This window comes from Ischnura elegans, chromosome 1, assembly GCF_921293095.1.
Source record: "Ischnura elegans chromosome 1, ioIscEleg1.1, whole genome shotgun sequence".
Lineage (NCBI taxonomy): Eukaryota > Metazoa > Arthropoda > Insecta > Odonata > Coenagrionidae > Ischnura > Ischnura elegans.
In genome coordinates this window covers 72587587-72600680 of record NC_060246.1, presented here as the reverse complement: position 1 = coordinate 72600680, position 13094 = coordinate 72587587, and the positions used below count along the sequence as shown (strand labels likewise).

Sequence of the window (13094 nt, the reverse complement as noted above, 5' to 3'; positions counted from 1 at the left end):
AATTTACATAATAGGTTTAGTCTACTTTTTAGTCTAAGGTCTGATAGAGATTCTCATCCGAATTTATGTAAGAGGTCAGTTGCACTAAGAAGAGTATTAGAACGACTTTTCACGTACCTGGCAGGTTTTTTCAGCACTTGTTCTAAATATGCTTTCAACCAATTTCACGAGGATCCCAAACACTGGCATAGTAATCCAAATGAGGTCTAACGAGGCAGAAGTAGCTAATTTCTCTCACTTTTTCGTCGCTCTTTCCGAGTATTCTTTTAAAACCCTAATTTGCGATTATCTTGACCTTTAATTTCTCGAATATGTTTATTTCACGATAGATCATAATATAGAGTAACTCCCAGATATTTTTCGGGTCAAAAAGAAATGCCGAAACCCGGGATTGAACCAGGGACCTTTAGATCTTCAGTCTAACGCTCTCCCAACTGAGCTATTTCGGCAGTTGAAAAATAAAGAAAGAGAGGAGAACTTACTCTGAATTGAAGAGGGAAATCTATGATTAGTGGGGTACTTCCGGAATGCTTCGTTAATACTCCATGTAAACCTACTTTAATTGGTAGAATTGATTAATTGGAGGGCATGAGACTCGGTATAATATTAATACACAGGTGTCTGAAAAATTCTCATTCTCTCGTCAACTGTCCCTTAGTTTCTCGGGTCGGTATTTATGCTCGGACGTGAGAATATTTGTCTCGTCTCTCCAGCACGGCGTTTGCTTGGTATGTGGCCCGTGGCGGTCCATTCCGCTCCTCCTCGAAACATATATCCTCCGCGGTTAGACACTGATGGAGCTCGTCTTTTGGGTAGGTAAGAGACCTTCTGGAAAGGTTATGGAGGGAAATCTTGCCTCATTTTCTTTTCGCTACTTTAGTACGGGCATAAAAAAACTCCAACACCTTCTTCCCCCTTCCACTTAAATTCCCTACTCATTGGCCAAGTGGCTTCCGACCGTCCGTTCACACTTTAATCAATGCGTCCCAAAATGTCAAGGATTGTGGATACAATGGCCAAATGTTTGTCCGTGAGAATCTTTATTTGCAAAATAAATTGGGACGTCCGAAATACCGTGCTCCTCACAAAATGGAGGGGCTTGAGTGTGGAGGACTGAATATCTTGGATCGAATATATGAATAACAATGAAAAGTTAGATTTTAACTAATATTATGGCAAATTTTTCGTAAATACCGATTGGGTGAGCTTTAAACGAGATGCAACTACATAAATCTGTAATATGTTCCATTTTAGTCCCTTTTACTCTTCTCATTTAAAATCTCCGATTACACTGGCGCAATTAAGTATGGTTATTTTCACCTCTATGCCACTAACATCTGGATCAATCGCATGCATTCATTGCATGAATAAATTGATGGAGCATGATTGTCGGCTGAAATATGTGTTGCGGGAAGATGTTTTTGTTGGAGGGATAGGTAGGGCAGAGATCAACACCCAAGAGTCAGCGGGATAATTACCCTAATCACAAGCAGCAAGGAGACCACTAATTCAACGCCCCTTGCGATGCCCAGAATACTATACCAACAGTAGAACTCCTCACGCTGCATCTCTCTACTTTTTATATGGAATTAATCCGCTAGGAAAGATGCGCTTAGGCTGAGATCTGACCCCCTGCCCTCGAGGTTGAAAGTAACTTCGCTGGTGACTCTCAATCTGATCCTCTTACTGAAAACATCCTGATTGCAAAGAGCATGCATCATTTTAAATTCTATCGGGTACTCCACTCGTACATAAGTGTAACATGAAAATAGACATAATATCTATGCAAATTGTAAAATTGGCGTTTATAAACGATACTCTTACTCATTTCAGGAGGCGTGAGAAATAACACGCCAGATCGTATTTGCTTATCTCTATTGCCCAACAACTCCTCTTCCCCTTCGTAGCAATTCCAAAAAAAGAAACTAAAATCGGCCTGTGATATTATAGTATAACCATCATGCAAAATAATCTCGTTCCTTGTTGCATTAGATTTGAATGCTAGTATGGAAGCTCATACAAACTTAGCGTGGATTTATTTCATGCTGCAGGAGAACGAGTCCATCCCTGCGGCACAGCAAATTAAAATTACAGCTTTTCCCAGCGATTCGAAAGTTCGTTTCTTCCCGTAGAATCTGTCATTTGCTTTTTCAAGTCTGCGGCTTCCATTGACAATGGCTTGTAAATGTGTATCAGTTTTTTTAGGCCCGATAATGGGCGTCTTCTTATGGGTGGTTCATCACGCCGCTTCTATGTGGATAGGGGAGGAAGGGGGCTTTCTCTTGGATGAGGCGATCGCCAAGAAGAAGGGCGAATTTCACCGCTTCTGGATATAAAGGCACGAGAAAGAGAGAGAGAGAGAGAGAGTTGCATCACCACGGTCTCCCCGTTCGAAAGATGTGGAGCAGGGGAGGAGGGATTGTTTTTAAAAGAGACGATTAAGTGCGGCACTGCTGTTCTCACGGCCGATTCAAAAATATCGGCTTCCTTAGATGGAGAGAAAATGGACTCGGCGGACGGAAGGACGCGTTTCCTTCTGATCAGCTCGCGCTGTCGACGGGAGCAGAGAGGCAGCATTACCCATACTGCAAGAGTGCAGCCAAATGCTTCGCTATTGTTTTCCATGCAATTTTCTGAATGCAAGATTGATATAACCACCCCGAGAGTATAATTTTGGTGAAATTGCAGTACTATTAATTTATGACAAAAGCTATTCTCTCAGTTAAGGTAGGTTTATATGGAGCATTTTGCGAATGGCTAACCTCCACCCCCTAATTGAACGTCCCTCTTCAATTCCAAGAAAGGTCTATTCCCATTCATTCTGTCCGTAAATAATTTTCTCCTCCATCCTCCTCTTACTCCGCTTACTTATTAAGGAACTCTTGGTCAAGGGATTTTCAGGAGACTTCTAACACATGGACAAGCAGCAAGCTGCGCTTTTCGCCATTTTGGAATTAATTTCCACTTATCCATATTTTCTTTAGCTTCAAAAGAGCATTATGGATTCACCAAACAGCCTTCTCTTCTCATCGACGTATTGAGACAATAAATAATATATATGGAGCATAAATTTCTTTTAAATATGTCGTTATCGTATTGCTAACTTGAGAAAATTTTTCGAGCAAAAGTTCTAAGCGTGCCGAGGCCTACATCTACATCTACAAATTACCCTGCGAGCCACCTCTAGGGTGTTTGGCAGGGGGTGATCAATCACCAGCATGCAGCATGCATTTGGACTCCCACATGCACACCACACCGTCCAAGAAACGTCCCGTATAATAACAAACTATACTACTATATGCTGTTAGAAATAGAATATAGAATAGAAATTCAGAAACATGCAGTAAGTTTTACATAGGTTAGTAGGCTACACTACAAGTCATGCAATTTCGCCTATTTCGCCTATTTCCAAGCTATAAAAACAACTACAGCTAAATCAACGAGGTACCGTGCAAGCCACCAACAGGGTGTGTGGCACGTAAAACAGATGTGTAAAGGGTATGAACGCATCTATTGCATCAATGGAAAGTATGCCTGCGTTTTATTGGAGTGATACAGTAAAAACTTTCATTTTTACGACCGCACAACCGAAGATGAAAAAAATCGGATTTAGCCACACCCTACGTGTTGGGATCACACGAGTGCCTCATTGGGAGAAGTCATGGAATCAAGAGAAGACGAGAGGATAAAACTCTCTCCCACGGCATTCAAGAGTAAATGGGCGGATTATCTCTCAATTGCTTAGCATGCGTAACTTTTGTTTTACCGTGTGGTGTGCATGTGGGAATCCTTTTGCATCCTTCATGCTGGTGATTTATCACCCCCTACCTAACACCCTAAAGGTGGCTCGCAGGGTATTATGTATATGCGACGAGGCTTGCTAAAAGGTTTTCTAGGCGGGTGAGTACGTTCCAGCTCGGAATTGCTTCTTCCTTCACAGAAGAAATTATATCTACGTCCTTCCCCGCGAGGACTTAGCTATAATTACTATTTAGGGGAGAGGATAATGCGGATGGGAGATGAATTAAGTTTATTTATATTCTAGGTTATGTCCCCTAAAAGCAAATACAAATTTGTGTCATCCATTTCATGGGTATTCCAGTTCCAAGAGGGCAGTCCTCCAACGAGAATATATCGGCCGTACCACTGTGCTCGTTCATCAGTTTTTATTTATTTTTTATTGTGATAGAGAATTCGAAATGAGGAGACTAATATTTTTTCCGTTTTCCGATATGTCGCTTACTTCTCGAGCTATTTGATGGTCCCTTTCGCATGTAAAAAGAGAGACAAGCGTGCTGCGCCCGCTCCCAGCGGGCTTCCCCCGCTCTTTTCAATGCAGGTCCACAGAGGGATAGGTGCGTTTCTAATTTTAAAATGTAGAAAAAAAGGCAGGGTCTTATGTACAAATTTAATTGGAATGTTTATGTACAAATTGAGGTCAGAGGACCTCTTTAAACACAACATTGGAAGTAATTACACTATTCTCTGTTAATACTTGTATAGCGTTTTCCTTAATATTTACAAAAATATTTTGAAAAGATCTTACCCTCCCTAGACAATGCTACGTAAAGTTGGCCATGAGAGAATACAGGGTCAGACAGGAATAAGCCAGCTCTTTGCAAAATGTGACCCTGAGCCTTGTTAATAGTCATCGCATAGGAAACCTTAATGGGAAATTGTCTGCGAGTCAAATTAAAAGGCATGGTGGGATCCGACGGCGTATTCTTGGGATGAGGACAATCTTGCCGGAATCGATTTTTTTTAATCGATTATTTTTTTAACCAATTTTAAGGAAACAATAGCAATATTTAGGAAGTAAGATATGCCGTCGCATGTTCTCTGATAAATTCTGTGCATTTTGGTACCTCATTTGTAGAGTTTGGTTGCGTATAAGTTGAGAAAAAGGTATCCATCAGAGAAATAATATAGAGGATAGATTGTACACATTTATAGACTACGAAGATAAAGAGAAATAGACTGTAGGACACATAGATTCCGAATTTAATGTACTCCGCTATCGATAAGAGTGTAAGGCAGTGTAAGGACTTTGAAATTGGTTAATTGGCTGTTAGAGTCTCTATATTTCTTAATGCATGCTAATGAATTTTTCTAATATTTTTAACAGCATACTTTGCATGATAAAGCTCCATAGGAAGATTGCCTTCATAAGTAGGATATAGAAACTTACGTATCAAATGCATATGTATGGTGTGCATGTGGGAATCCTCTTGCATTCTGCATGCTGGCGATTGATCACCCCCTGCCAAACATCCTAGAGGTGGCTAGATAAATAAAAGACATCACGAGATCATGCTGAGCTCCTCACTGCGTTGCAAATTCACCACGGCCTTCCTCATGTTCCTCCCGTGGTTCGTTTTTGTTTACACTCAAATGATCAATTCCTTCCTTTTATGACAGGTTCTTCCTGATCAAGTGAGGCAGAGCTCTAATTACGACACAAACTCATCAAAAGTTATTGACAGTGATTTTTCCAATTATGGATTATTGTATACAAGTTTATAGTAATTTAACAAGTATTCTCGAATTGCATATCCAGCGACTAATTAATAGCGACCACTTTAAATCGACAATAATCTTTAAATGATAGGAGAAATTCTTAATGAAAAAGATTTCCTTTTCGCCGTAATTACCTTTCTCTTCCATCTACCGAATATTAAAAATTAAAATGCGTTTTCAGGTCTGATTGATCGACTCCATTGCATCCCTCCGAGATACAAAACTGGTATGAGGTCTATGTTGGCCCAGAGGGTAAAGCTTTGGGTATCTAACTGAAGAGTCCTGATTCAAATAGCAGGTGAAGTCTTCAGAAACACTAAAAATCGCCGGAATTTGATATATCAATAACATCCTGAGCTAGCCCGTCCACCCTCAATCACCAACGTCATGTATATGTGGTTAAGACCCAAGTGAGTTCACCCTCACCGATATAAACAAGAGATTAAATAGCTATATGAATGAGGGAGTGAGATATGATCATACTACATCTATCATCTATATTTTACCCTTCGAGCAAACACACCTTAAGGGTAATTTCGCCATTCATGAAATAATCGCGGCACACGCTAGGACGGCCTATAGCGAGCTTTTCATTTCTATTTGTACTTTTTGCTCTTTTTGTTGCCCTGCGTTTTTCATCTTGCCATATTTTCTACCTTTATTTCATCGCTTTTAACCGTAAGTTTAATTCTAACCTACCCTGGATTGACATGATTTTGATTCTTAACCGTTGGTAGATTTTAACTTCTTTGTGTGTACCTCAGTGTATTTGTGTTCCTGTTCGGTGTTGCATCGAGCTATCAATACATACTCGGAGGGATTTCAAACCATCTGCGCGACTTTTCACGTTTTATATTTTGCATATAGACACATTTTTGATAACCTGGTAGTGCGCATGAGGTATATTTCATCTACATCTACATCTACATAATACCCTGCGAGCCACCTCTAGGGTGTTTGGCAGGGGGTGATCAATCACCAGCATGCAGCATGCATTTGGACTCCCATATGCACACCACACCGTCCAACAAATGTCCCGTATAATAACAAACTATACTACTATATGCTGTTAGAAATAGAATATAGAATAGAAATTCAGAAACATGCATTAAGTTTTACATAGGTTAGTAGGCTACACTACAAGTCATGCAATCTATTTACGCGTTCTATTGCTGCCGTTATAATCTCTTATTGATCGTGGAAAAAATGACATTCGGAATCTGTCTGTTCTGCAATCTATCTCTCTTATTTTATTAATATGATCTGATCTTCCGTAGTACGTTGGCGTCCGCAAGATATGGTTAACTTCGTCAGAAAAGACACTGCTCTTGAATTTATCTAAAAGGTTTAGTCTATTTTTCAATCTACGGTCCGACAGAGATTCCCATCCGAGTTTATCTAAGAGGTCAGTTACACTAACATACTCCATCCTGGTGATTATAGTAAGGCTGTCAGTGAATTTAAGCCCACGACCAATATACATCTACATATTACCATGAGAGTCATCTCTAGGGTGTTTGGCAGGGGGTGATCAATCACCAACATGCAGCATCCAAGAGGACCACCACATGCACACCGAGTGGTCATGGAAATATTACGTATTATAGCAAAATACTCGTGCATAGTCATGCAAAGACAAAACTTGCCAATTAGAGGCTCTGGTTCATGACCCCATTCAGTAGAGGTAGAGTGGGATGGGTAGCTTTATGGCCACAGTTGATAATAGGAGTTGAGCCTACTTCATTCGAAAAAAGGTCTACATATTGCATTATTCCGTTCATTATTTTTCGTCTCAAATAAACATAAAATTTTTCCATCCAATTCCCAGCATACAATTAATAGCCATTATAAGTCCTACATAACATTTCCTTCATGAAGACTAATTTCATAGCTCAATGGTTTCTTCGAGACAAAGGCATAGGTTTTCATTTCCCTCATAGATCTAACGTTATACATGTCAGAGTCAGCCGTAAACCAACGCGGAATACTGCTCACAGAATTAAACTGGGAAACAAAGAAGCTCGGAGATTTCCCACCACATTCCTACCGGGAAGTTATAGAACAGTAGACTTATGTCAAGTAGGAGATATCTTTCACCCACAATGAATTTTTCTTTTATATTCCCACGCACAATATTATAGAAAGCGAAAGGTTGTAACACGATCGGCGTTGAGAATCGAAAGACGTGAGCCGCCAATGAGGAACTGGAGTGAGATGAATTAATAAGAGAAGAGTGTTCTCTTCTTCCGCACAGAGCATGCGCTCTACATATGCGGTCGGAACTGGTTATTTATCGCGCCCGAGTTTATGTTCGCAAGTGTCCGTGTGACTTTCTCCGCCAAGAGACAATTGGCGGTCTGATTAAATTCTCCCTTGCAGAAATTTTCGCATTATTACCCTCAATATGAGGCGATAAAAAGTCGGAAAAACAGTGGAAACTCCTCAATATCTTCTGCGTAATAAAACTACACGCAATTAAAATTGATCCGTATACTCATGATCCATCTCCTGCGAGCGATAGAGAAAAAAATTACATTCAATAAATGATAAAGATTAACACAAATAAAATTATTTCAAGAAAAATGTCAAAGTGTCACAAATAATGAATTAAACATATTCCACTACCACGCGTGAGAAAACGGAGTGCATTTCAATACGAATAAGCAGAAAAATGGTGTTAACTGATTACGAATCGTGCCAGAGAGGGATCAAGGTAATTGTAGAAATAATATAAATGTTTAAACATCGCACACGCGGCACAGATGCCATTATGACAGCACCTAAAGCAATAAAACAAGTAGCTCACAACTATTTAGGTAAAAATACTTATCCATTTTCGGAGTTCTTACATCATTTAAAATTTCGCTCGGTTCGTAGTTCTGGATCTAATTGCGTTTCTTATGTAATGAAATGTGCAATGCACCATGGTGACAATGTTGACTCGAATAATGATAGGATGAAATGGAGGAAGAACTAGTAGAGAAAGAAATGATTCGGAATCGCTACATGTGTTAACTTTTCGTTGTTCTAGCACCTTAAACTATACTACATGCAGCTTAGAAAATGATGTGTAAAAATACCCATCCAAAGCCAAAATTCATAGTGGTTGATTTCATGGTAGATATAACGTAGATATAGATGGATATTCGCAAATTCTATTCACTTCTACATTTCTAAAGCATTCCAATTTTTTATTCTTCTCACTAAACACGTCAATTTATTATTTTCCATGAAACGGTATATTAATAAACCAACTCTCACCGCAACTTCACATCTCTGGAGCAAAACGAATTCAAATTATGACACAGTCATGAAAAATAGGAAAGAAATATTACTTGTTAAATTAAACTAACAAAATCGCAATATCCCAACAAAAATAAAATCAGTCATTGTTTTAAGGAAACCCCTTTCTCATAGGACACGTATGATAAAGACAGCATAGGTTTACGGAAAACCACTACTCTGAATCAAACCCCGCTATTTCGACCTACGGCTTCCGGGATAGGGGGCTGGTGTTTCCACGAAAAGAAGGGGTCATTATGTCAATGACACTCCGCCACACGCAGATTACCGAAATAATTCCAGAGATTGTATCGTTGCTTTCCCATGAGGCGCATGGATGCAGGCGACCGACCGCTTCAAAAGCAACGGCTTTAGCCTCCAACGCATTTCACGAAAAACCACACGGATCAACATCCTCTCCATTGACAACAAAGGGAAAGAATTCGCTGCATTGCAAAGCATCAGTCGGAAAGTACTACTGTCTGTAAAAAAAAAAAAAGCAAGATACTCGAGTATGAGGAGCTCTAGCGTCTAAATGAAGCAATCGATTTCAACGCAATAAAAAGCATACGAAAGAGAATTTAGTTCTACGTTATATCGTGTACTTTAAAAATTCTTCGGCTCAATAGCATTTCCTGTACTTAATTTTTTCTCAAAAAAGTACCCGTTTTTTTGCGCGTAAAATCAAGGTGCCCAACTTTGAGCGCTTGGCATTCCCGTAGTTTCCGTTCCTATATCTTGCAATTTTGATATAAAGAAGCCACATCTATTACTAGCAGTTTTCCGAAAACAAATAGTTTATACCACAAAAATTAACGGAGTTGTTGTAAACAACGCAAACCTCTGCTAACTTCGAAGGGTCACATTTAGTAAATTTTTATGCGAATTATATCCAAATCATATCGAATACGACGGGTAAAATAAATAGATCAGTAATCACTTCAGTGAGAGACATGCAGCGCATTTTCTCTTGCTTATTTCGCAAAATTCGTGAAAATCGCAAAAAGAATTCATCATGCCTAACCGAACAAAGCCTCAGACTAAGTTCGTGGATTCGAGGCCAGGGAATCACCAGTCCAAGAATATCACCAAGTCACATTAGTAAACTTTAATGCGAATTATATCAAAATCATATCGAATACGAAGTCATAGCAGTAGATTCGGATTTTTTTTCAGACGACGTGAAACAAATCCTTCGTTATCTATCGTGGTAGGCGAGATCATAAGAGGAAAATAAAGGAAATAGGCATTTAAAATGTCTTTTTTTTTCCACGTACTATTAAGGATATCAACGGTGTCTCGATTGATAAAATTAACTCGCTAGGACGACCCAATACATGCTTTTTTCCATTGTTCTAACGTTGCATGGCTTTGCTGTAAGAATTACCAGTCGTTGGCAAGTTTTGCCTTTGCATGAATGTTGAATGTTTTAGTTATTATGCGTAGTATTTTTATGACCGATGGGTGCGCATGTGAAGGTCTCCTTGTATGTTGGTGATCGATCATCCTCTGCCAAACGCCTCAGAGGTAGCAAGCCGGGTGTCATGCATATGCAGTGAAATTACATAAAATACGAGAAGTTTAGAGCCTCGAAAACAACTACATACGTGTCGAAAATAGCAAATACCAACGAAGTTCGCGACGAAATTCTCTTCAGTTACATGTGATCATTAAATTGCAATATTGCACGAATGCTTTCATATATTTGTGTGTAATATCTCGTTAATAAATACACTTGTGAGCATCGATTAGTCGGAATCACTCCATGACTTGGGCGGAAGCTTGTTCAATGAACCCGTGAGGAGACATGGGGAGACACTAGAATTCATTCCTAATCGTAGCATACCAAGGCACTCCAAGAATAACTGTCTAATTTTAAATAGTCAACATCCATTATTAGCGTTCACGTCTAATCAGGACCGATTCTCGAAGGTTTCCTTTGATTCTATACCAAATAGTAAAATCGGTTGAGAGCAACCTCGTGACGATGAATTCATTAAGACGAAAGCCATTCTGAAAAATAGGTGCACCTGGAGTTTAAAAGGGATGGGGTGAGGTAAGGGCAAAGAGGTTCCTTTCGGATATTTTCCGTACCGTGACAAACATCCCACGGTTCGCGAATTCTTGGCAGCCTTCGACTCTTACTCACACTCGGAAAGAAAACTCTTCCTTAGTGACCTGCCCACTGATTCTGACTGAACGGGGTAATTAAAATTTCCTCATCAGCCAGGCACTGCATCTTCATCTACCCGAGACCCTGCGAGCCACCTCTTGAGTGTATGGCAGGTAGTGACCAATGATCAATATGCAACATGCAAGCAAATCCCTACAGGTACATCACACGGTCAAAAAGAACTATTTCGCTCAAGAACAAAAAACTTCGTACTCCCATGCGGTTCCGATTCCATATTCCGTCAAATATTTCATCTACATCTACGAGATTCCGTGAAAACCACCACCAGGGTGTGTGGCATGGGGTGATCGAACGCACTGAGTGCAAGATTGTATAACAGTGCCACACACATGTGTGATTAGCTTTTAAACATCGGGGCAAAACATTTCCCTTTTAGAAATAACTGCTCACGAAGTACAGTGAGAACTTAATTTGCATAATTTCCTTTTTTAAATCTAATTATTTACTAAGAGAAGATGAAAATAACGTTTTGTATATTTTTTGCCGACTTGCCTTCATCGTTACATTTTTTCAAGAATGACGAAGAAAACAGGGTAAAACCATCGCATAATGGGGGCTACCATTATACCATAATACAACATAGCGGTACATAACGTTAGTCAAGTTGGAAGTAATTGGTCACGCGGTAAGTCTGTTGGGCGAATGCCAGACCGCACGGGACATTAGAAGCCATGGTAGACGAGGATAGTAATCGAGGCTAAAGCGTGAGTACCGGATTAGGGGAAAAAGTTTCCTGAGAAATAAAAATCACCAGCCGTTGAGAATTTCACATGTCCGAGCACTCTCAAGCGAGGGAAGGAAAGGAAGACAAGCAAAAACGAAATAAAAGGGAAGACGATAAGAAGAGCTTTTGATGGCAATGGGACCCTAACTGTTCTCACTAGAGATGGTATGCGGGGGCAGTAGATGTAAACAAAAGGCAAAAAGTCACTGGGACTAACCCTCGGCGCCACCATGGCGGTTCTCACCCTTTCAGGGATTTCTGGAAGCAAAAATAAGGTTCCCTAATGACCGAGAAGCTGGTTCATTTGAGCTCGTGCAGGGTCATTGCGATCCGCAGCACCCTTCCCGCGCCGCTGGGGACTGCGGTATTATCCTCGAGTCCATAACTTCTACCTTTCCAAACCTGCAAAAGATTCCACTTGATGCTGATTGCACGGGTTTTCCCGTCCATTCACGAGGGGTGGTGAGCCATCCCCCTTTTCGCCCTAAGTGTCCGAAGTTCCTCCTTCCCCGCCTTCCTCGCTGCTCACTTCTTCTGGGTCCCCTTTCCCCACAGGCAACGGATAGTTAAGGAAGCCACAAAGCTGAAAGCTCCCTTCTTCCCCACTCGTTCTTTTGTCATCTTGGAGTCCCCATCCCGTGATAGTCAGTGCCTATTCTCTAATCTCCCCATGTTGATCTTTGGAAAATGGCACCATTCAAGCAAGACTTGCACACACCCGTCCTTTCTAAGTAGCTCATGGAACTACATGTACTCTGGTGTGGGGATGAAACTTCCACTAATTTCGGTGTCGCTTACACCCTCGAGTCATCTAAGTTATAACAACCGTGGGGTGGAATGCTAAATGAGACGTAATGGAGGAAGGAGCATACAGCAATTTCACGGTTGCGAGAAACATACACAAATGTCACGCAACGTTCACAGGTTCCCCAATTTATGAAGCAAAGACTGAAAATCTTCAGATGGAAAATATCTTAGAAGGTAAAGCAGGCAGTAAAGGAAAATTGTGATATTTAAACCAAAATTTCTTTGATGTGCATTTATCAGGCGGGTGATAACCAACCATGTTTTAGGTTTATTTTTAGCCGATAAATAAGCGTGGATATCATGCACTGAGGTTCGTCTCAATGAATTCTCTTCAGTCCCACCCACATGTGCTATTATTGATAAAAACAAAATTAACTAAGAGGATAAGGGAGTAGCTGCATGGGGTCAACACTTTAAGTAGGTGGAGCATTAGAAGCACATTATCGAACCAGCCTAAAGTAACGATATCCGGGGTCTAATAAATAGGCTAACATTCTGGGAATTATAGGAATAATTTAGCGATAATTAATAATGAAGGCAACAAGAATAACAGGTAGTTTCAATGTCGCA

At 40.3% G+C, this 13094-nt stretch overlaps 1 non-coding gene across 1 annotated transcript; it reads right to left on the bottom strand.

Annotated features, from left to right (window-relative positions):
- Nucleotides 1-376: 376 nt before the first annotated feature.
- On the bottom strand, nt 377-449 carry Trnaf-gaa. Its single transcript has one exon. It is a non-coding gene; the product is annotated as a tRNA-Phe (tRNA).
- Nucleotides 450-13094: the final 12645 nt, after the last annotated feature.